The 26,230-nt window shown below is 41.9% G+C and overlaps 1 protein-coding gene and 1 pseudogene across 1 annotated transcript in view; one reads left to right on the top strand and one right to left on the bottom strand.

Moving 5' to 3' along the window:
- LOC118830593 (T cell receptor gamma constant 1) overlaps positions 1–26,230 on the bottom strand; it is a 93,692-nt gene that overhangs the window by 27,020 nt on the left and 40,442 nt on the right. The window lies entirely within an intron of this gene.
- Positions 24,340–25,970, top strand: LOC118830592 (annotated as a pseudogene).

Below are 26,230 nucleotides of genomic sequence, written 5' to 3' on the forward strand. Positions count from 1 at the left end.
TGTCAGAGCCTGGGACTTGGAGTCAGAACGATCTAAGTTCAAATCCAATTTCTCACATTGAGTAACTGCTCTGTGACCCTGGGCAAGCCATTTAAACCCTCAGACTCAGTTTCCTCATCTCTAAAATGGGGACGGCAATAGCACCTACCTCTCATGGTTGTTGTGATGGTCAGAAGAGTTGACATGTGAAAATCCTTTTATAAACCTTAAAGTATTATACAAATGCTCTTTGATCATTATGTTTATAGAGCAGTTCGTAAACCTTCAAGTTATATTATACGTATATATGTATATATATATTATATATTGTAGTTATTGTTGGTGATGGTGTTGTTGGTGTTGTTAACTCACTGATCAAAGAGAAACAAGATGTCAGGACACCCAAAGGGCCTTGGAGACATGCCTAGTGGACATAGATAGTAACAAGCCCATATTGGGGCAACTTTTTATGCTTAGCCAAATACTTTCTTCATGACTACCCTAAAAACATAATTATTCCCCTTTTTGCAGATGAGGAAACTGAGGATTGAGAGGGGAAATTAGTTGTAGTGTTAACAGTTTCAAATCCAATTGGTCCAGATTCATTACCATGGAAGACATAGGAAGAAGGGGCTTCAAAGACCTACTCAAGCATATGGACAGCCAGAAAAGGAATAGGCTGATCAGGAAGCAGGAGGGAAGGATATCAGATGGGCACTCCAAGGACTGCACTGGCAGCCATCGAATAAGAGAGAGGGTCTCCCACCTCTGAGCTGGATGCCCTAGGGAGTAGGTGTGGAAACACAATAAGTGCTGTGTGAGCCGAGAAGTTTGGGGCATGATCTGCCTCAGTAAAGTGAGAGGATCCACCTGTGTGGAACCAGAATGGACTTTGTTTTCTTTGAATGACTCAGCTTACCTCATTACCCTGGACACTGGGGCTTGCTCTTCCAGGGCAGGAAGCCCAGCGACCATGCCAGGAATCAGAGAACTTCCTGTGTGATGAGTCATGGGGCTGGCTGAGGGGAGGTGTGTTAACCTGGTCTGCGCTAGGGGGAGGGGCCAAGTCAAGAACCAATCTGCCCTCGTCATTCAGGCGGCGCTTGATGATGTCAAAAACTCTATAAGAGGGGAGAGGACAGCTTGAAGATCCTCTCTCCTTTTTCCGGTTGGAGTCAGGGACGCCTACAGCCGAAGCTGCTCAGCTTCCGGTAGCAGAGCTGACTGGAGGCTAGTGGGTAATCTTCTTACCGTAGAGGGGAAGCATGTATACGATTTTGCCTTATACCATCTTGCTTCTCTGTGGCCTCCTGGTTACCCTTGTGAGGCAGACTTATTGGGCCTGGAAGCTTTTGATGAAAATATCAAAATAGGGGCACTGGTTTGTGGGCTTGTTACTGTTGAGTGTAAATACATGCTTTAGTTCTCCTGCCTTCTGCCTAGAGAATTCCTTATATCCTGTGGCTCCGGACCTTTTAGGCACATATGAGATTCTCTTTGAAATCATAAATTCTGCCTTCCTAATATATTTGGATGGGATCGCTAGATATAGGATCTCTATTCAGAAGCAGAAGAACTTCAGAGGAAGAGATGAATATCCCAGGGTGGGAGGATCCATTTTATTCTTCCTTAGCAAAGGAATTGGCTAAAAAAGCCGGACCCTTTGAAACTGGGAACCAAGGCTACAGAGAGGAGATCCTAAGGATTTGGAAAGGTGTTTACAAGAGGTTGGGATTCAGTCAGGGGCATCCCTATCTAGGCAAAGCTGGATAGTGTTATCAGCCTACCGGCTGGTATATGAAAGATTGAGATTAAGTGAAAGAGATGGGGGCACTCCTACCCCACAGCAAGAAGGGGAATCTCAGATAGCAGGAGAACAAATTGCTTCTCTGGAACCCACTGACTCAGATGAGAACTTTTCTATTAATGTGGCTAGGAGCAACAGGAGGCCAAATAAGGCAAGAGTGCATCCCAACTCAGCCCAGACCAAGCCTGACTGCCTGCTTTGTCCTTGCCATGGTGGCAGGGGAAGCGAGTGGGGGGAAAATGAGACAATGTTAGGGGCTGAGACAGAAAACACTACTAGGGTTCAAGACATCCCTCGCACAGAGAATGGGAGATGGTTAAATACTCAGACAAGCGTTTGCCCCATAGAGAGGAGGAGGATAGAAACCCGAGGTGGAAATTTAGTTACGAGGGAATTTCAGGAAGATTTCTCACCACAAGAGGTCACAGATATTTTGAGTAGATTCAGCCAAAGAGTAGGAGAACCATTAATATCTTGGATGGTAAGGCTCAGTGATCAAGGGGCTGGTGGAATATTAGTAGATAAGAGGGCCTGTATGAGATTCATAGGTATCAGCCACGATCCTCTAGTTCAGCAAGCTTTTAGGGAACATCATCAGCGAGGAGATGATGCTAGCAGGACTACTCTGTTGGCATTAGCTGCTGTGGGATGCAATAAGAGATATACTAATGATTCTATATGGCCCACTGAGCACAGACCCTGGTATTCACTTAAAGATTGTATCATGAGACTAAAGGAGGAGGTAATGAAGACTGCTATTATGACAGGAATTGCAGGCAAATATTACAATGATCCCATAGGAATCCCTCACAGGAATTTAATAATTAGGACAGCTCCCCCTGCTTATAAACAACTAATTTTGAATCTGTTACTTGGGGAAGTAGGGAGCCATCTTACAGAGGTGATAAATAAGATTTTACAGTTACATGACTTAGGAGACTGGGGAAGGGATAGATCTCCTCGAGAGAGAAGGGTGAATAACCAGCAAACTTGGCGCCAAAATGGAGTGACAAGAAAAGAAATGTTCACTGCTCTATTGAGAGCAGGGGTAGGTTTTGAAATGATAGATGGCATTCCAACCAATGAATTGTACAGGATGTACCGAGATAAAGGACTCGATAACAGGAGAGATAGGGAAATAAGAACTGCTCCTGCAAATGCTACAGATGGTGAACCTTCATACCCAAGTGAATCACATGCTAGGGAATACTAGGGAGCAGGCCAGGCCCCAGCCCAAATTAAGGAAATACGTAAGCTGGATTGCAGACCTCACATTAACTTGACCATATATTGGAAAAATGGGTCAAGTACAGTAACTAGGGCATTAATAGACACTGGGGCTGAGGCCACCCTTATCTATGGGAATCCAGACAAATTCAGCCATGGAACTCCTATTACCATTACAGGACTAGGAGGGACTGAAATATCAGCCAGACAAGTTAAATTGATGATGAAAATTGGACAGTTGCCCAAGAAAGAATATAGTGTGGTTATTGTGCCTATTCCTGAATACATCATTGGAATAGACATTTTGAAGGGTATGACCTTAAATTTACCTGAAGGGAAATACCAATTTGCTGTGAGGAAAATAGGCATTAATGCAGTCTTAGTGGGGAAAATCAAGATGGATCCAATCACTTTGCCCGAACCTTCTGAAGTAATTACTTTGAGGCAATATCGTGTGCCAGGTGGGCAAGATGAAGTTGCCAACACTATAAGAGAATGTGTTGAGGCAGGAGTGTTAGTCCCTACAACTACTCAATGGAACAACCCTGTTTGGCCAGTCCGAAAGTCAGATGGGACATGGAGGATGACAGTAGATTATAGACAGCTGAACAAAGTGACTCCTCCCTTGTATGCTGCTGTTCCAGACATGGTTACTTTAATAGAGAGAATACAAAAACATGAAGGGACTTGGTATGCAGTTATTGATTTGGCCAATGCCTTCCTTACGATCCCAATAGACCCCAAGCAATGGAACCAGTTTGCTTTTACTTGGCAAGGCCGACAGTATACATTTACATGCTTGCCACAAGGATATATTCATAGCCCAACTATTTGCCACAGGATTGTAGTTGAGCATTTGGATGAATTAAAGCTACCTGGTGTACAGCTTACACATTACATAGATGACATCATGATACAGGGAAAGAATATAAAAGAAGTGGAGGAGAGTTTAGCATTATTAATTGACCATATGAAAAGCAAAGGATGGGAAATCAACCCCGCAAAGGTTCAAGGGCCAGCTCAAATTGTAAAATTCTTGGGGATACAGTGAATAGAGGACTGCGAGAAATTCTCCCACAAGCTCGACAAAAAATTCAGGATTTTCCCACCCCTACTAATAAGAAAGAGGCCCAATAGTTTATAGGGCTATTTGGTTATTGGAGACACCACCTCCCACATTTGGGACAAATTTTAAAACCCTTGTATAAAGTCACCAGAAAGAAATATGAATTTGATTGGGGCCTTGAACAAAGTAGAGCTTTTGAGGAAGCAAAGGCTGCTATACAATTAGCTCTGGACTTATGGTCTATGCAAAATGGGCCAGTGGAGTTACAAGTGACTGTATAAGATGACTATGCAAATTGGAGTCTGTGGCAAAAACAACAGAGCCGAAGTGTACCTTTAGGCTTTTGGTCAAGGAAACTGCCCTCATCTGGAGTGCAGTATACACCTTTTGAGAAGCAGCTGTTAGCTGCATATTGGGCTTTAGTAGAAACTGAGCAACTAACCCTGGGTCATGAAGTGATATTAAGGCCTGGAATTCCAATTATGACTTGGGTAATGAGTACCCCAGCTTCTCACAGAATTGGACATGCACAAGAGGCAAGCATAATCAAATGGAAGTGGTATATTCAGAATAGGTCCAGAGCAGGCAAAAGTGGAGTTTCTGCTTTACATGAATCGGTGGCAAACATTGGCACTGAGAGAAATGAAAAACCCCTTGAATCTAAGCAACAGATGGTGCCATCCTTAGTGAAATGGAATAATGGGTATGATGGACTAGATGTAGAACAGAAGAAACATGCTTGGTTTACTGACGGGACAGCAAAATATTTAGGACAGAAGAGACATTGGAAAGCAGTAGCCTATAACCCCTGTACTAGGTGAACTCTGGAAAGTTCTGGTATAGGGGGAAGTAGCCAATATGCTGAACTGATGGCAGTACATCAGGCCATCAGAATGGAGAAGGGAGGACAGTGTCATATATTTACTGATTCATGGGCGGTAGCTAATAGATTAGCTACTTGGATGCCTATATGGAGGAATCAGAATTGGGAGATTCATGGCAAACAAGTTTGGGGTAAAGAGTTATGGGAAAATATATGGGACATGTCTTTGGTTACGGATTTGTCAGTTTTTCATGTTGATGCTCACGCGACCCTGACCACACCAGAGCGTGAGTACAATGCACACGCGGATCAACTAGCAAAGATTGCCACTGAATGTATTGTCCCTACTCCAACTCCAACTGATGACTCAGCCTTAGCAAGATGGGTCCACCAGACTGCCGGCCATTTAGGGGTCCAGGCCACCCACTGATGGGCACAGGATCAAGGTATCAGTATCTTTCATGCGTTGTTAAAACAAATAACAGAGGGGTGTTGTATATGTCAATTAGAAAAAGAATGAACTCTTCCTAGGATAGTAACTGGAGAAATAGTGAGGGGAAAAGTTCCAGCCCAGATTTGGCAGATAGATTATATTGGCCCACTACCCCAGGATAAAGGATGTAAATATGTATGTACATGTGTTGACACCTATTCAGGTGTACTAGTGGCTTGTCCTTATAAGGATGCAACTCAGAAAAACACCTGTAAAACCTTAGATATTGTAAGTTTATACTATGGAACCCCAATGCAGATTCAAAGTGACAATGGGTCACATTTCAAGGGCAAAGAAGTAAAAAGATATTGTGTGTTGAATAATATAGAATGGATATATCATATTCCATATTACCCACAAGCATCTGGGCTGATTGAAAGAATGAATGGATTGTTGAAAGAACAGCTGAGAAAATTAAGCTCTAATAATTCATATTGACATTGGAAGGATAATTTGTCTATTGCCTTACGTAATTTGAATAATAGGCCCTTAGGGGGGAGTACACCTCTAGCCGGAATGATGACCCCAAATTTGCAGATTAGAGAACAGCAAACACATGAGATCCAAAATATTGAATTTTGGACTGTGAGGGAAGATGTCCCCCTACCATGTCCAGGAACACCTGGTTCGGCAGGATATGATTTACATTGTATAGAGAATTTTAGGTTGAATAGGAAAGAGATAAGAAAAACCCCTACTGGAGTATGTATGAGAATCCCCAAGAATCATTTTGGACGGATATTACCTAAACCAGGATTAGTAGCTCAAGGAGTACATGTATTGGCTGGAGTGATAGATTCAAATTATCAAAAAGAAATTGCTGTGACACTCCAGAATTTGGGTGAAAAACCTGTACAATTTGGTAGGAATGATAGGATAGTTCAAGTGATTATTATCCCCTGTGAAAAAATACCCTTTGTGAAAACTGACCCTCCTCCCAAAATAACTACTAGAGGGGTAAAAGGGGCTTGCTCCATTGATAGAATAAAGTTGGGAGCTAAGGTATGGGTAAAACGGAAGCCAGATGATATTCCAAAGGCTGCAGAAGTCATAGCCCATGGGAAGAACAACACTGTAACAGTTGTCTATTCAGGGGAAGATAATTTCCAAATCGTGCCCCTGAACCATATATTTTACCATGAATAGGGCTATAATATTAGATTCACGAACCCCACAGGTATGGCTGATGCTGGTAATTGACACAAGCCATTCAGAGGGAAGGTGACTTTGTGTGATTAACGGATGAAAGCTTGTACATGGGAAAGGCTGGGAGGACAATCCTAGTCTATCTAGGATGGGATCCTCCTGGTTTCCCTTGTACATCTGGGGAAAGGCTGGGAGGACAATCCTAGTCTCCATCTAGGGTGGGATCCTCTTGGCTTAGTTTCCTCATTGTGTTCCATTTAAAAAGAAACATTTCCCATCTGAGTTTGGCTCTGATATTGGATCTCTGCATAACTGAAATTTCAACTAAACTGGAGATGATTTTATTTGAAGGATAATAGCCCATACTTGCCTACTCTTTTTGTTCTCTGTTTTAGTTAACCTTGTCGCTAGTTCTGTCTCCTGCAGGTTTAAGCACCCTACAGTTTCCGGTGACTGCCTAAGCACGTAGCATTCTTGGAATTCCTGCCAGCTCGCTAAAGAACTGAACTCTGGAATGGGACTCTTTGGGGAAGGGGCACCTCTACATCCAATTTCAGCAAGAAGAAGCCATGGAAAATGAGACCTTCACCCCTTACCCCAAGATTTTGAGCCCCAATTGTTTGGGGGGGGGGAATAATGATAGTGTTCTGTGTACTTATTTTGTGTTATCCTTGCTATATTGTTTTATTGTTATGATATTATTGATCCTATGTAATGGATACAAAGATCTAGGGGTGGACATTTGAATTATTAATAATTATTTTGGGATGATTGATTGATTGAAGAGATTATCTGGCTGGGATCTAGGGGTGGATCACATTTGAATTGTAAACCAATATTTGGGAATGTCACTGAATGATATGTTTTGCTTTATTGTGAATGATATGTTTTAGTTTCCTGCATAATTGGATCACAATGTTCTAGGATATATAATTTAATTTGAATTATGATTGGATTGTGCATCCTAGAACATTGTGAGGGCTGGAGTGTAACCAGAATGGACTTTGTTTTCTTTGAATGACTCAGCTTACCCTCATTGAGCTTCCCTGGACACTGGGGCTTGCTCTTCCGGGGCAGGAAGCCCAGCGACCATTCCAGGAATCAGAGAACTTCCTGTGTGATGAGTCATGGGGCTGGCTGAGGGGAGGTATGTTAACCTGGTCTGCGCTAGGGGGAGGGGCCAAGTCAAGAACCAATCTGCCCTGGTCGTTCAGGCGGCGCTTGATGATGTCAAAAACTCTATAAGAGGGGAGAGGACAGCTTGAAGATCCTCTCTTCCTTTCCCGGTTGGAGCCAGAGATGCCTACAGCCGAAGCTGAGCTTCCGGTAGCAGAGCTGACTGGAGGCTAGTGGGTAATCTTCTTACCGTAGAGGGGAAGCATGTATACGATTTTGCCTTATACCATCTTGCTTCTCTGTGGCCTCCTGGTTACCCTTGTGAGGCAGACTTATTGGGCCTGGAAGCTTTTGATGAAAATATCAAAATGGGGACGCTGGTTTGTGGGCTTGTTACTGTTGAGTGTAAATACATGCTTTAGTTCTCCTGCCTTCTGCCTAGAGAATTCCTTATATCCTGTGGCTCCGGACCTTTTAGGCACATATGAGATTCTCTTTGAAATCATAAATTCTGCCTTCCTGATATACTATGAGGATATCCCAGAACTCAGAGTGGAACCTGTTGGAGGATAGGGCTCAAGAGAAACATCTCTTTTTTTTTACTGGATTAGAATAAAACAATAACAAAATTTGTTTGGAAGAACAAAAAGTCAAGAATATCAAAAGAACAAATAAAAATGTAAAGGAAAGAAGCTTAACAGTACCAGATCTTAAACTATATCAGAAAGCAATAATTACCAAAACTACCTGGTACTGGCTAAGAAATATAAAGCTAGATCAGTGGAACAGGGTAGACATACAATTTACAGCAGCAAACAAGTATGATAACCTTGTATTCGATGAGTGTAACGATGGGTTTGGGGATAAATATTCATTATTTGGTAAAAATTATTGGGAAAACTAGAAAGCAGTCTGGTAGAAATTGGGCATACAACAATATCTTATGCCATTTAACAAGATAAGGTCAAAATAGTTAATGACGTGTATATACAGAGAGATATACAAGAAAATTTTTAGAACATGGAACATATTGCTTATCAGATGTACGGACAAGTGAACAATTTATAAATAAACAAGAGGTAGAGAGCAGTGTGAGATACAAAATGAATAATTTCAATTACATTAAATTAATTTTTGTACAAATAAAACAAATGTAGCTAAGATCAGATGGAAAGCAGAAAACGGGAAACTATTTATAGACAGTTTCTCAAGCAAAGGTCTCATATGTCAACTATATAAAAACTTCATGCAATTTATGATAAAATGCACCATTCCCTAATTGATAAATGGTCAAAGGATATGAAATGACAGTTTTTAGGTAAAGAAATCAAAACAACTTATAGTCATATGAAAACTTGCTGTAAATCATTATTGATTAGGGAAATACAAGTTAAAACAACATGGAGATACCATTTTACACCTATCAGATTGGCTAAAATGATTGAAGGGGAAAGTGACAATTGTTGGAAGAGTTGTGGAAAAATTGGGACGCTAATTCGCTGTCGGTGAAATTGTGAACTGATCCAACCATTTTGAGAGTAATCTGGAATTATACCCAAAGAGTTATTAAACTGCCTATACCCTTTGTCCCAGTAATGCCACTACTAAGTCTATTTCCAAAGATAATTATGAAAAGAGGAAAAGAACCTATATGTTCTAAAAGATTTATAGCAGCTCTCTTTGTGGTGGCAAAGAACTGGAAATTGAGGGGATGTTGCTCAACATTTGAGGAATGGCTGAACAGGTTGTGGTGTGTGATCGTGATGGAATACTACTGTGCTGTAAGAAATGACCTTAGAAATCAGGATCAATGATCTTAGCAAAAACATGGCCAGACTTGCAGGAAATAATGAAGAGCAGAATGCACAGAACCAAGAGAACACTGTATGTACTAACATCAATGTTGTTTCAAGAACAGTTTGAGTGACTAAGTCGTTTTGACTACTCTAAATACCCAAATTAACTGCTAAGGCTACATGAAGGAAGATGCTATCAGAATCCAGAGAAAGAAGTGATAAATAGGTGTATGTGGAGAATGCTTTTCACATATAAACCTGTAGGTATGCACACACAGTTTTGTGGGTAATTGTGGCCACCTCTAGGGTTGGGGTGGGGGAAGAAAGGAAGAAAAAAGGATAAAAATAAATTGCTGTGATAATTTTATTATGTGTTAAATAAATAGCAAGCTATACACAGTAGATGTGCAGTGTCATATACAATCCACTGTTTTTTCCTCTTCCGCTATGTTAAGGAAATGCTTCTTTTATTTCTTAAATTCCGAATAAAATGAGTAAAATAAAAAACAATCTCACAATCAAGGGACCCCAACCTTCCCTCTCTGCACAGTTTTAAGATCAAAGTTGGGGAACAAACCTTGGAAAATACCTTTTCCTGTTATCTGGGGGGAATGATAGCACTTGAAGACCTCAGAATTGAAAGGGATGTCAGAGATGGCATGCTCCAACCTCCAATGCCATGTGCACAAACCCTCTTTGGAAAAATTCCTGAATTAGAATTCTGCGGTTTAGCATATCCTCGCTGGCTCTTCATCTTTCAAGGAGGACAATGCCTGGGTGAGCGGTGGTTCCAATCCTGCCTCTGACACCTATTACCTGTGTGACCTTAGACAAGTCACTTGCCCTCCATGGTGAAGTTGCCTCATCTGCACAATGAAGGGGCTGGACTAGATTGCTTCTAAAGGGCCTTTCATGAAGATGTAGGACCCTAAAAGTGTTACCTCTCTGGGACTCAGTCTCCTCCTCTGTGAACTAAGGGTCTAGGGCCAAATACCTCCTGAGGTCTTTTCCATCTCTAAGTCTACGATGATATCAATTTTAAAACAGACAATATTGACTTCTAAGGCACCATCCAGGGCCCTACAAATGACTTTTTGTGGGACTTAGTTGAGTGATGTGACCCCGTCATTCACTGACAGATGTTTCCTCTGGTTGGTGAGCCTGAATTGGAGCAGAGACACTCCCCAAGAAGCCAGGCAGCTGTGGGACAAGGGGATGGAAGGGAAAGACAACCTCACAGTTGGGCCAAGAGACCCAGAGCCTGTTCTGAGACTGCCACTCCTAGCTTTGAGAAGAATGCAGGCAAGACTTCCTGTGCTGACACACAGCAGCCACCATGTGTGGTGTCTGGCCGTGGGACCCGGGGCTTACAGTGAGCATTGCCCAGGTGCACCAACACGCAGAGTGAGAAAGTTTTTGTCCAATGTCTCTGTGGTTTTGGCTCAGAGTGCCATCCCAACAGGCACAATAGTATAGCCCCTCATCTGCCTCTGTGACTTGGTGGATCCTGAGGCTTGCTGAGAAGTCACTCTCCCGTTTCTTGGCCTCATACCTCTCTTCACTGACTCCATCCTCATGAATGACATTCTCATTGGATGAAAGATAGAGAATCCGTTCCAGATGCCCACCAGGCTTGTGGCGGTACCAGTGAATGTAAGCATACCCAAAAGGAGTCACATTCACTTGGCATTCAATAAAGGCAGTGTTACCACTTCTCTTAGTGTTCGACGGCATGAGCTGGGTCAATATGGACTCCATGCTTGCACCTACAAGAGAAAAGAATGTATCCTGAACTGCCAGATACCCAGGAACTCTGGTGTCCAAAAAAATCAATATATATAGCTGGTCATTTTGGGCTGGAGTTGGATTTTGATAGGTGGATAGTTCATGTTGAGGGTATAAGATAAGATGATGAAAGGAGGCTTTAAAATGATCATAAAACAAATACTCAAAAATACCTGCTGATGAATGGTCCAAAATACTTTCAAAGTAGTTATTAAGGACTTTAGTCAATTATACATAGAATAATTACTGGGCTAATGATAACAGTATTCTTTATTCATTACATGGACTCCCTTGCCTTCTTTTAGGGATAAAGGAATTTTATTTTTTTAATTTTATTTTTTAATTCATGGAATAAAGCAAGCATTTCCATGACATAGTACAGTCATTGTTTGAATGAATAAAGGAACTTGTTAGGCTAGTTTGACTTCTTGTATCTACTTAGAGAATGAAACAGAGACACTGACCTTCCAAGTAGGAGGGAGCTGAAAGTGCCACGGATGTTTCTGTCTCTGTCTTTAGAGTAACTCTAGCAAGGCTAACCAAATGCATTTATCCATTCAGATGGAGGCTTGGAAATCCTTCAGGGAGCCTTTAGTACAGCCAGTGCTCTTCTGGTAGAGATCGCCCTCCTGGTCATACTTTTGCCAGGGTCACCCAGTAGGGTAAGTGACCTCAGACAGCACTCCAGCCCAGGGGCTCTGACTCCAAGGTTACCACACTAGGCTGCATCTCTCAGAGGAAGAGAAATGGTGTTGCCTTAAAAAAGAAACCTCAGATTCAGTCTTTTATCCCACAATTCAGGTTGACTGTCTCTGGGAAAAAATGTCAGGTTTTCTTGCCCTCACCATTTTCTTGGCCCCTCCACAAATCAATACCAAGTAAATAAAAAGAAGAAAGAACTCACATGTCCCAAGGAAAGCCAGGATCAGAAAGTGAACCAGTAACACTCTGGTGGTCCCCATCATGTATAGGGAGTGGGCCAGAAGTCATTCACAAGAAGGGAAATGATACCTGTGTTTGAGGGGAAGGAAATGACTCTAAGCAGGAAGCCGCTAAACAGAGACAAACTCTTTTTGGTCATAGATACACAGCTACTCACCAGGGAAAAGGGGTCTGGATTAATTCGTTGGTGATATTTCATTGATTCAATCCTTTAGCTGTTTATAAGGAGCATCCTCGTTCACAGGTCTCCTTCTTTAGAAAAAGGGGTTCTTATAAAGAAAGTGACGTTCTTTAATTGGTCACTCAGTTTTCCCTGGAAATTGTGAACATGGTTAGAACATCTGCCTTGTGATATAGCACATCTGGAACACAGCTCTGATGCATGTGGGCTGCTCATTTTCTCATTGCACGAGACAAGTGCCCAAATTGTGCACCCCATGCCCCACTTTGCTGGAACACATCTCTTAAATGTTATCAATGTAACCCTTGTTGTGAAATCTGGCTTTTTCCTCTCAATCCTCAACCTCATTGGCCTCTCTTCAGACTTTAACTCAGCTGACCACCCTCTCCTTAAATATGGGATTAAATAGGGTAAAGATAGATCAACAAGGAACATGAGACAAAAACTAAACCCTCAAGAGCCTAAAGATTCAATGGGAATTTAAATAAAGTGAAGAAAAGCAGTAGGAAGGGCTGCCCTGACAATGAAGGAAATGAACCTGACACCATATTAGTGAATTGCTCTATTTTGTGGGCAAGAATAACAAGGAATCTGCATGGATGGAGAGAGGGAGAAGAGTGACAGAGGGAAGCAGCTGATGGGCCACCACCAAGTTCATGGGGGAACAGTGATGGGTTAGCCATTCTTCCAGGCTCTGAACCTCAATGAAAGTAATGGCTAAAATAGGCTAAAAATCAAGTTGATGGACTGGGTTGGCACCTCGAGGTGGGGTCCTCCCACTTTCCAGTGGGAGAAGAGACTTATGTCTGTGCTAAGAGACAGAGTCCTTCTAATGGATGAAGAAGCTAGATGGCACAGTGGAGATTCCAGGCTGGACCTGGAAACAGAAAAATTTGTGTTTAAATCTGGCCACAGATATTTCCTAGCTGTGTGACCTTGGGGAAGTCACTTAACCTTGTAAGCCTCAGTTTCTTCAATTGTAAAATGAGGATAATAGTAGCATACATTTCAGCTTTATTTTGAGAAACAAATGAGATCTATGTAAAGTGTTTGTCACAGTGTCTGGCACATAATACGTACTATATAAATTCAAGCTACCATCATCATTATCATTTTTATTATTATTATCATTATTATTATTATTACATCTTGGGGAGATTTGTACTTTAGGAGACTACCTAAGGTTATGCCTTTCTGGACATCATCTGTACCCAAAGAGGTGCTGTCTGACTCTCTAAACACAGTGAGATCCCAGAATGTTTTGGAAGAAGGGGAATCATATAAGCAGAGGTTGTTTAAGACCGTCTTAAAAATAGCAAGGCAAAGGCAGGGAGCAAGGAGTGGACTCTGGACTTTGAGCAGCAAAAGAGGCCCACAACACAATCTATCCAATTGGACCCTGTTATTTTTAATGGAGCAAAGCAGAGAGCAGGGGAGATGGGCTAAGAGCTTCCAAATCATTACCTTAGAGATGGATGGAAGGAACTGAAATGTGATACTTCAGAAGTTTTATCTACATGAGATGCAGAGAAAGGAAAGAAGGAAGAAGTCAAAATGGTCAGTCAATAAACTAGTAAGTGTCTGAGGTCAGATTTGAACTCAAGAAATTGAGTCTTTTTTTGTTTGTAAAATCTTTTTTCAAAAGTTTATAATTTTTATTTAATATTTTAGTTTTCAACATTGATTTCCACAAGATTTTGACTTACAAGTTTTCTCCCCATTTCTACCCTCCCCCCATTCCAAGATGGCATATATTCTGATTGCCTCATTCCCCAGTCAGCCCTTCTTTTTGTCACACCACTCCCCCGCATCCTCTTTCCCCTTACTTTCTTGTAGGGCAGGATAGATTTCTATGCCACATTCCCTAAATATCTTGTTTCCCAGCTGCATGCAAAATCAACTTTTTTTTTGAGCATCTGCTTTTAAAACTTTGAATTCTAAATTCTCTCTGCTCTTTCCTTCCCACCCACCCTCTCTAGGAAGGCAAGCAATTCAACATGGGTCACACATGTATCGTTATGTAAAACACTTCCACAATACTCATGTTGTGAAAGGCTAACTATAATTCCTTCCATCCTATCCTGTCTCCCTTTATTCAATTTTCTCCCTTGATCCTGTCCCTTTTCAAAAGCGTTTGCTTTTGATTACCTCCTCCCCCTATCTGCCCTCTCTTCTATCATCCCCTTTTTTTATCCCCTTCCCCTTACTTTCCTGTGGAGTATGATACCCAATTGAGTGTGTATGTTATTCCCTCCTCTAGTCAAATCTGATGAGAGGAAGATTCACTCATTCCCCCTCACCTTCCCCCTCTTCCCTTCCAAAAGAACTCCTTTTTCTTGCCACTTTCATATGAGATAATTTACCCCATTCTATCTCTCCTTTTCTCCCTCTCTCAATGTATTCCTCTCTCACCCTTTATTTTATTTTATTTTTTAGATATCATCCCTTCACATTCAACTCACCCTGTGCCCTCTGTCTATATATATATATATATGTATATATATATATATATATATATATGTATACACACATACACACACACACACATATTTATATATATATATATATATGTTCCCTTCAATTACCCTAATACTGAGAAAGGTCTCATGAATTACACACATCATCTTTCCATGTAGGATTGTAAACAAAACCGTTCAACTTTAGTAAGTGCGTTATGAATTCTCTTTCTTATTTACCTTTTCATGCTTCTCTTGATTCTTGTGTTTGAAAGTCAAATTTCTATTCAGCTCTGGTCTTTTCACTGAGAAAGCTTAAATTCCTCTATTTTATTGAAAGTCTATATTTTGCTTGGAGCATTATACTCAGTTTTGCTGGGTAGGTGATTCTTTGTTTTAATGCTAGCTCCTTTGACCTCCAGAATATTCCAAGCCCTTCAATCCCTTAATGTAGAAGCTGCTAGATCTTGTGTTATCCTAATTGTGTTTCCACAATATTCAAATTGTTTCTTTCCGGCTGCTTGCAGTATTTTCTCCTTGAACTGGAAACTTTGGAATTTGGTGACAATATTCCTAGGAGTTTTCTTTTTGGGATCTTTTTCAAGAGGCAATCAGTGTATTCTTTCAATTTCTATTTTACCCTCTGGTTCTAGAATATCAGGGCAGTGTTCCTTGATAATTTCTTGAAAGATGATGTCTAGGCTCTTTTTTTTTTTGATCATGGCTTTCAGGTAGTCCAATAATTTTTACATGATCTCTCCTGGATCTATTTTCCATGTCAGTGGTTTTTCCAATGAGATATTTCACATTGTCTTCCATTTTTTTCATTCCTCTGGTACTATTTTATAATTTCGTGATTTCTCATAAAGTCACTAACTTCCAGTTGCTCCAATCTAATTTTTAAGTTGGTATTTTCTCCAGTGGTCTTTTGGACCTCCTTTTCCATTTGGCTTATTCTGCCTTTCAAGGCATTCTTCTCCTCATTGGCTTTTTGGAGCTCTTTTGCCATTTGGGTTAGTCTATTCTTTAATGTATTATTTTCTTCAGTTTTTTTTGGTTCTGTTCTAGTGAGTCTTTGACTTGTTTTTCATGGTTTTCTTGCATCTCTCTCAATTGTCTTCCCTATTTTTCCTCTACTTCTCTTACTTGCTTTTCCAAATCATTTTTGAGCTCTTCCATGGCTTAAGAACAATTCATATTTTTCTCGGAGGCTTTTGATGTAGTCTCTTTGGCTTTGTTGACTTCTTCTGGCTGTATGTTTTGGTCTTCTTCATCACCAAAAAAGGAATCTAGAGTTTGAGTCTGAGTCTGAGTTCATTTTCGTTGCCTGTTCATGTTCCCAGCCAACTAGTTGACGCTTGAGCTTTTTGTCAGGGTATGACTGCTTGTAGTGTAGAGAGTACTTTGTCCCAAGCTTTAAGCTACTTCTACTCCATTGTCACTGCAGCCTCTGTCACAGCAGCTCTCCTTTTCCCCAAGAACCGCCAACCCAGACCGCAATCCAGATCCACACAGGACACAGCAAGAGAACCTGCCTCTGTGCCTGCAAAGCTCTCCTTGCACTCCTGGTCTGATCTGCTGCTAGATTCCTCCCACAGTGTGAGCCAGGGACTTGGGGAAGCAGTTGACCCTGCAGCTCTGGAAGCAGCCTCAGGAGCTTCCTGCTGCTGCCACCGCCACCGCTGCACCACATCCACCACCCCCAGGGATGGGGCCGGACCACTCTCACCTCAATCTGGCAGTTTTCCACTAACCTGCTCTTTGGCAATTGTGGGTTCAGAAGTCAGGTAACTGCCACAGATCAATGATTCATGGCCCTAAGGCCTGTTCTGGCTGGCTGACTCCTGGTCTGATCTGTCCTAGCACAGCCCAGCATGCATCATGCGATAGGCCCTTCCCAGTGACCATCCAGGCTCTCCTTGGCTGGAGACCTGTTTCCCTCTGCTATTTTGTGGGTTCTGCAGATCTAGAATTTGTTCAGAGCCATTTTTTTACACGTGTTTGGAGGCATCTGGGGAGAGCTTAAGCAAGTCCCTGCTTTCCAGGCACCATCTTGGCTCTGCCCTAGATGAGTCTGTCTGACTCCAGGCCTGGCACTCTGTCCACTGCAACACTAGCTGCCCCAAACATTTATTAAGCACGAACATTTCAGGTATTCTGGGAAGTACTGGAGATATAAAGAAGTGCTCCCCTCCAAAAAAAAAAAAACAAACAGTAACAACTGTTCCTGCTCTCAAGGAGCTCACAATATAATGGGCAGGACAACAGACGAAGTACAAGCAAAGTTTAGACAGGATAAGTTGGAGGATTTTAGTAGAGGAAAAGTCTTCTATTTATTAAGTGGAATCAGGAAAGGCTTCTAGCAGAAAATGAGATTTTAGGTGAGACTTGGAGGAAGCCAGGGAAGCCAGATATGAAGAAGGAGAGAGTCTGCCTGTGGCACAGCCAGTGAGAGTGCCTTGATCACAGTGTGTGTGTGTGTCTGTGTGTGTGTCTGTGTGTATTTGTCTGTGTAGGTGTGTGTGTGTGCGTGCATAAGTGTGTTCATATGTTTCTGTGTGAAGCAAGGTGGAAGGTAGAAGGTGGCAGGCATGGTAGGAAGGGGCCAGGTTATGAAGGGCTTTGAACACCAAACAAGGTGTTTTCTATTTGATCCCAGAGGTGTCTGCCATGACAGGACAACTACCCCCTCCTCTTCCTCCAGGAATTCCTAGCCTTCCTCAGTGAGCCAGGCCAGCTACATTGTCATGCAGAGGGACTTTCATGAATTCCCTCCCACTACCGGGGCCTCACCCTGCCACCTAAATTAGGTCATATTTCCTTTTTATGAGAGGAAGCTTGGGGTAAAGGATAGAGAGCTGTACTCAAAATCAGGAGGGCCAGAGTTGAAGTCATGTCTTTGACATATGTGACCCTGGGCAATTAATTGAAGCTCCCAGTAACCCAAGAAAGCCTCTAATGCTCTAAGTTGAGAGAAGGCTCTGGCCTCTATCGATAGAAGGAATTTCCTCACCTGGGAGTTCTTGATAGGACTTAAACCACAAGTCCAGTCCAGTCCCCATCTCCCCATTCCCATTTTGACTTTCTTATATATGTGTCCATGTTCCTTCCCCCATAAAACATATGGTCATTGAGGGGAGCGAAATTTTTGTTTTTCACATCTCTTAGACCGGCACAATGCCTGGAAAGCACTTTTTTTTTTTACTATATCTATGATTTCATTGTTGTAGGGACCTCCCAGTTAGGAAGCCCCTCAACCAATGTAGATTAACATATTCTGAAACTTATGATCTTAGAGTGTTACCTGGGACATTGAGAAGTTAAGGGATCGTATAGAAGATGCTTGTGACAACAATGTTACGTGCAGCTACTATGGCTGTGTGAGGCCAATAACCTCAGCACACAGGAGGGATACTAGCACAGGTCCTTTGATCCACTGTTATTAGGAAAGCAACTTTCAGTTGTTTACAATCTCACTGTAATTAAACACACATATATTAATCATTTATTTCAGGGGGAAAAGTCAGCACCTTGAACTTCAGAGAAAACAAACAAAAATTACAAGTAGAAATCATATAAACAGAGCAATTAAACACAAAGCAACAGACAGGTTTCTAACTGTTTGATCACAGTAATACATACCCAGTTACCAGAGAGAGAAGCACCGACATCTAGGATTTCAAAGCCAGGGGGCTCCTTAAGTGCTGCCCAGAGTCTTGTCTGGCCAAATCACAGGAATGCTCTTCCAATGAGTGAGCCCCCAGCAAAATGCTGACCTCAGAGAATATATACACTTCTTAAGGGTCATAGGGCATCACAACCATGCCAGTCAAACCCATGTGACCTAGGCTTTTCCATGACTTAAGCAGGTCATCGAAGATTCCTAATTCAGTCAAAGACTCTTGATCAAAACAAAGGCAAGACTCAAAGGCACTTGACTGCCTTAGCACTGAGAAGCACTCCAGAACAAAAACCAGCAAAAGTCCCACCCTGCTTGCCATTACAATACCTAATAAATGCTTGTTGATAGAGGGTAATGGTGTGTTTTTAACATTAGAGAAATGCTTTTGAAAAGAGTACACAGAGACTACTAATGGAACATTTTGTCAAGGAATTTCCTTAAATTTTTATTGTTTCAATTTATCCGTTGTACAAAAAAGGGGAGAATTCATAGAGTTCTCATCCTTCTATCTTTTGAAATTTGGCTCATGAAATCATTCATTTTGCTTGGATTTCCCTCCATGAAGCATTCTCAGTGCCCCACCCCTATCCCCCATGGCCAAGATCTCCCTCCCTGCCTTCCCCCACTTCAGGCTTTGGTCATCTACAGACATATGTTTTCTTTCACTGTTGGTCATACTATTTCCTCAAGGCTATTGACAGTTTCTTGAAGGAAACTGTGTCTTGGCCTCCTTTCATCTTCCCTACAGCATTGGCCACATTTCACCTGAATCAACACTTGTTGGTTGACAAAGCTAATGAAGGACCACCACCATAAGTAATGAGGAGAAATAGCATTTCATTGTTGGAAGGCTCTTCCCTGGTCACTTAATCCAAATTCTATCTGAAAAAGCATTTGAGTTGGCTGAGAGACCTAAAGAATGATGATATTAATTAAGGAAAGATGATATTAATGTCTTGCTTTTCCTGTTTCTTCTATTGTCTCCTGAGGAATATTGGTTCCAATTGCCAACTTTGGCTCATGAGTCTTGGAAAAGGGACCAGACCTGGAGTTAAGACTATCTGGGTTCAAATTCTGCCTCAGATAGATGATTCTGAGTAATTCACTTAAATCATTTCTTAGCTTCTCTACCTTTGTAAAATGGGCATGGAACGAGAACCTATTCAATACCGTGGTGGAGAGGGGGAGACCACATAATATAATGTAAGACTCTCTGCCAAAAAGCAGAATGACAGAATTTGAGAATTGGAAGGGACCTCAGAAGCTGTCTAGTCCAACCCATAAAACCAATGGAAATCTTACAGTCTTGTAGAGATGTGAATGACTATGGTGGTGATGGAGGGAGTTGGGAACCTGTGTGAGTGGGAGCAGGAATGTGGTATGGTATAGATATGGGCCTCATGGCCTTGGGAAGAAATGCAGGAAGTGGTGCAGTCAGGCTGAGGATGGGAGTGAGAAATGAGGAGGTGGCCCCCAGGGAAGAGGATGTGGGGAGGGACTGGAGGAGGGCAGGATTCTTGTAGGTGTTGTCAGTGAGTGTTGATTGCTGTGGTCCACCCAACCTGCACAGTAGTAGGTGGCCTCATCTTCATGTGTTATTTCATTTATTGCTAGGATCGAGATTCCTTGGTCTTCAATCTTTACTGCCACAAATTTGTTCACTTTATCACCTACGGATATTTTGTTGGAGATGCTGGTTGATTGGATAAAAAGCAGATGTTGCAAAGGCTGGTTTGGCTTCTGTTGGTACCAGTGTACGTATTCAGAACTAAAGGATGTAGTGTCGGACACTTTACAAGTCACCCGTGCTGTTTTGCCCAGCTGTGTGGTGATGGAGATGTGAGACTGCGTCAGTTGTAAAGCTTCATTTCCAACTAGAAATAAAAGAAGAGAACACAGAGATGTGAAGAGGTCCTTCTGAGAATTTCTTCCATTTCTCACCTGATCTGAAAAGAGGGAGAAGCTGACTCACAGGTCCAGAGGGCAGCCACAGCAACCACTTGGCAGAGTCTCATTCTGGCTGAGCCAGTTCTTGGCCTGAGGAGAACCCAAGGAAGCAAAGAGACTGATGGATGGAGAAATCAGGTCAGTGGAAAGAGTGTCCAGAGATGGCCTGTTGTGGTGTCAGCAAAGACAGTGAGCTGCTCAGACCTTGTGCATTTGACCTTTCTAAGAGGTGTGCACCAGGGCTCTCCATGGAGCGGGAGGGGAGGCTTGGTGATGTCAATGCTGATTGTCCTTCCTGTTTCCTTTGCCCAAAGATGAAGGTATGGAGATGTCACCTTGACCCACCTCTGCCCCTCTTTACCCCCAAAACCTTCAGGATGTCTGCCAATGTCTCCTCGGACATCGAGTCCTCTAAATAAGAATATTGTATATTTATTCAAAGCTTATTTTCATTGGGAGGTAACATGGAGAATGGACAGAGACTGAGTCTCAGGGTCAAAAAGATGTGAACTCAGGTCCTGGGGCTCTTTAACTCTAGTTAAGTCATAACTTCTCAATTTTCTTCTTTTTTCCTTCTGCAAGTATTTTGAAAATTAAAATTAAAATTTTGTCTTGTTTTATTCTGAACTTAAGAAGAACAGAAAAATTAGAATTTAAAAATAGAGTATTTCACACAGACCTGCAAATATAATATGTACAACTTGTTTTTCCTTTTCAATTTATAATAAAGTTATCACTTAATTTTCTTTTTTCCTTCCCTCCCCCACACCCTGCAGATGGCTACCTTTACACACATGTATATGAATATATGTATGTAAATCCATTCCATACCTACTCCTGTTTACCAGTTGTTTCTCTAGATGCAGATACCATATTCCTTCATAGATCCCTTTTAGTTAATTTGGGTATTTATAATAGTCAAAATTACTTATTGGCTCAAACTCATTCTTTTTTTTTATTAAGATTTTTTTTTTTAGTTTACAACACTCAGTTTTGCATGATCCTGCGTTCCAGATTTTCTTCCCCCCCAAGGCAATATTACTGTTACTATAGACAATGTTCTCTTCATTCTGCTCATTCTGCTCTTTGTTATTTCATGCAAGTCTTTCCATGTTTTTCTAAGATCATCACATTCACCATTTCTTACAACCCAGTAGTATTCCATCATGCTCATATCCACAACTTGTTCAGCTATTCCCCAATTGATGGGCATCCCCTCAATTTCCATTTCTTTGCCAGAGCTGCTATCAATGTTTTAGATCATGGAGGTTCTTCTCCTTTTATCCTGATCATCTTGGGAAACAGACCTCATAGTGGTATTGCTGAGTCAAAGGGTACACACAGCTTTATAATTATTTGGGCACAATTTGTAATTTATAACTTCAGGCATAGTTCCAGCCATGCTCTCCAAACCTTTCAATCTTCTTGATAACTCTCCAAGCCTGTAACTTGTAGATAAGGAGGTAGCTTGCGTTGGCAGGAGATTCCTCATCTATCCTAATGAAACCACAGGGCCAGTCACCACTGCCTTCTTCCCAATAACCATGTGGGTCAGCAGCGGAAGGATTCTCTTTTACGTTGCCCAGGTGAGGAAACTTGACCAGTGTCCCACTTGCCCAGTTTGCAAGTAGAATCAGGCAAAAAGTATTTATTAAATACCTACTATGTGCCAGGCACTAGAAACATTGGAAATACGGCTTGGCTTTCAATTCAGGTCTCTCTGACTTCTAGTCTAATGCCTTCCCTCCTGTACTAGGGCTACTCCCTAGTACAAGCCAGTGTCCCAGGGTTGGTGGAATGGAGATGACATTTCATTTTGTTGTCCTTCACTCAGACTGTTTCTATAGGAACTCCAAGCCTATCTTTCCCTTTGGCGAAGAGAAACCAATGAGCTCTGTCAGTGATCTGCTGTCCTGCTCTTCAAGTTCCCCCAGGGAAATAGATGTTTGGAGAATTAATTTTCCAGTCACTTTGGAAGGTTTCATCCAGATAGAACCTGGGAGGATCGTAGTTCCTGCTGCAGCTTGACTTTTCATACCTCTGTTGTGGGGGCACATATGCACACACACAGACACACACAAACACAGACATATACATGCACACACACACTCCTGTGTGACCTTGGGCCAGTTACGTGCCCTCCATAAGTCATAATTCCTCAGTGGTCAATCAGACAATTGACTTAGGTGACCTCTGACATCTCTTCCAGCTCTAAATCAATTATGTCAACTTATCTGGGTAATGGTAATATCCTCATAAACTCCTCAAGGGCAGGGACTGCCTTGGGGTGGGGGCATTTCTTTGTGTTCCTCATGTCTACCAGAAGTGCCTGGGTTATGGTGGAGGCTTGATAAATGCTTGTTAAATGAACGAATGAATTAAGAAATTGAGTGATTAAAATGAACAGTCATTGTCATGTATAATTTGGGAGAGGGCATGTGAAGATGATGAGAGATCCCTGCCATTGGCAGACTTCATGGCAGGGGGCTAGATGGTTTGGGGGTGCAGGACATTTGATTCAGGTGCCTAGGCTTCTCTCCTTTGCAGGGTGTTACCAGGGACCACACTTTCATCCTCTCCTTTGGCCTCAGATAGGAATAATGTAGCCTAGAAAAGAAATCCCCCTTGTGTGCCTTTGATAGACTCTCAATATTGAAGCCATCACATCCCTTTCAGAGGGTCTACAGCTATTCTTGGTTATAGAAAAGCACTGGTCCTGAAAGATCCAAGAGGTGTGTGGGGGCAGTCCTCCAGATAGCCACCCAGTCTTGTACGGAACCACAGAATCTCCCAGCAAGCCAGATCCTCAGGAGTAATAGATTCTATCCCATTCCTTATTACAGATCCTCTCTGGGCCATGCTCAATGGGTGGTTGGCCAGTCTTTTCTTGAAGATCTCTACATTGTGGGTGCCTCCCAGCTCCTGAGCCTGTCCCTTCCACTCTTGACCTGCTCTGATCATCCTGAAGCTTTGACAGACATCAAGCTGGAATGTGCCTCTTTGTAACTGAGTAGTGATGAACCAATGGCTTTAAAAAAATTCAGTCCTAAGAAGGAGCCACATATTTTCGAATAAGAAGAGACGACAGGTGTGTTGTTTTTCAGGAGAATTCCTGCAGATACTAAAGCAATTAGGGAAAACCTCAGGGAAGTCATTGGACTCATTTTACTTTCTTGTTATTGCTTTGAAGTGACGTAGTGCCACTGGGGTATTGATTCATACTTTTTGTTTTCCTTATATTTTGTAAATTGTTATCAAGAAAATTGGTCCTCTGCCTTAAATCCTGTTACTTCAATCCGCACTGATGTCAGCCTTTTCTGCCCACTTATATTCTGTGTTACCTAATTTGTCCCTGAATTATGGACCACCCTCTGCTCCTCTATAATAATTTCATGCTTATCACTCTTCGCTCCTCAACTAGACCAAGCTCCTCGAGGGCAGAGATTCTGCCTCGATTTTTGTTGTTGCTGTCGCTGTTGATGGAAAGGTGTCTTTTCCAAAGGTCTGATTAAGTTGTCCTTACATATTTCTTCTAGTGGCATCATTGGTTATTTCTTAGGTCCTCTGAAGGACCCCCACGTTTAGGGACAATCTTCCTCCCTAGGGAAGGATACAGTCATTGCTCTCCCACCTCATATTTAGGAAAAAAATGAACTAATTCTCATGTTATTAACGTGGGACTAATAAGTTTCCTGTCTGGGGGGAGAGACGCGACTGGGAGCCCTCTTCCCGTGGGAGCCCATAAGGCTTTAGAGGAGCCTGAATTCCCCTCCCCTGTCAAGAGAGATGAGGGGCGCGCGGGCTCAGTGACTGCCCTCAGTGGACGTTGGTCGCAGAGGACCGAGCTGTAGCGGTGGACTGCAGGGCGCGGCCCGGCCCTAGCCGTGCATCTCATGGTGTTGGCATGACGCCATCGCGGTGCAGGATAGCCAGGGGGATTTGAATTCTTCAGCCTGTACTATTCTCTGCTGTGCAAATCTGTCAAGCTTTTCTCTCCAAGACCTGAAAAAGGCCTTGAAAGGGACACTGCAAATGGTGTGAGTATTTATGATGAACCGAAAGAATTCCAAACCCGCTGCTTTTACTCAGCAGAGGCGAATGGCCCTTGATGTTATTCTCCTACTCATGGATGTTATATGGGTTGCTTCCTTAGAACTTAGTTCATATGTTTTTACTCAATATAATAAACCATTCTTCAGCATCTTTGCAAAAACATCAATGTTTGTTTTATACCTCTTGGGCTTTATTATTTGGAAGCCATGCAGGCAACAGTGCACACTAGGATTTCTTGGAAGACATGATGCCTTTTTTTGCAGATGCTGAAGGTTACCTTGCTGCTTGTGCTACAGATAACACCACCAATAGTTTTTCGAGTGAACCTCTGTATATTCCTGTGAAATTTCATGTCTTGGCAAGTGAAAAACCTGAAAGTCCAAATGGTGTGAATGTAACACCCCCCCAAAAAAATCTGTTCATTAATTAATTAATAAGGTTCATTAATATTATGGAGATCCAGCAACTGCGTTGTAGTGCATTGGAAGCCAAGTTATCCCGAATGTCATATCCTGCTGTGAAAGAACAAGAGTCAATCCTGAAAACTAGGGAAACTTAGCACAGCTCAAGTAGCAAAATGAGCTTTTTCTTTTGCTTTGTGTGGTTTGGAAAAAAAATTTATCATATCAGGAAGCACTTTCAGACACACAGTTGCTATAGTTAACATCTTGTTTTCTACTTCTGGGCTTTTAAATTTAGTCTTAGCTGCAGTGTTTCCAAGTAACAGTGGAGACAGATTTACTCTTTCTAAACTGTTAGCTGACATTTTATGTATTGGAGGTGTTGTGCTGGTAAACCTTTTAGGGACTGAGAAATCTGCTGGAAAAGATACAAAAAAGGATCCATTTGTTCTCTTATTGGTGCCATGCTCTATGCTCTCTATATTGTTATGATTAATAAAAAAGTAGAGAAGATAAATTGGATATACCAATGTTCTTTGGTTTTGTAGGTCTCTTTACTCTCCTGCTGTCATGACCCTTCCTCTTTTTACTTCATTATACTGGATTTGAGGCCTTTGAGTTTCCCAATACATTAGTATTAATGTCCATTGTCATTAATGGCCCAATTGGAACAGTTCTCTCAGAGCTGCTGTGATTATGGGGCTGTTTTCTTACCTCATCCCTTATTGGCACACTTGCCCTAAGTCTTACAATATCTCTGATCATAATAGCTGGTACCTGGTTGCAGAAGGTGCAGTTTTCCTGGTTACTTTTTGCAGATGCTATCCCTACATATTTTTTGTTTTTTGTTGCAACTCTCCTATGCCATTATAGTAACTGGGATCCAGCGATGGTGGGAGTCAGGAGAATGTTTGCCTTTATCTGCAGAAAACATAGAATTCAGAGAATCCCAGAAGATAATGAACAGTGTTAGAGTCTCATTCCTTAGTAGAGTGTTTCTCAGGAGGATGGAACTGTGTGCTGTTCATAAATAATAGCTTGATGATGAAGCATTATACAGTGAAGAGACAATCTCCAACAAGTTTATATAAAAAAAAAATATTTCAGTGCCGACTCCAAATCTAAAACAGTTTCAGTTCTTTGAAACTCTAAAATACATATTTTCTCCTCATTCTTGTTTTGTTGAGTTTTATAATGAAGTATTTTGCTACACACATATCACTACAAGTATAGCATATTCCAGTCCATCTAAAGAGCCAACTTGCCTTACAGATCTCATGGGGTTTAGATGGTGAAATTATCAAGGAAGAAAATGCTGAGGTTAAAGAGC

This window comes from Trichosurus vulpecula, chromosome 9 (assembly GCF_011100635.1).
Source record: "Trichosurus vulpecula isolate mTriVul1 chromosome 9, mTriVul1.pri, whole genome shotgun sequence".
Classification (NCBI taxonomy): domain Eukaryota; kingdom Metazoa; phylum Chordata; class Mammalia; order Diprotodontia; family Phalangeridae; genus Trichosurus; species Trichosurus vulpecula.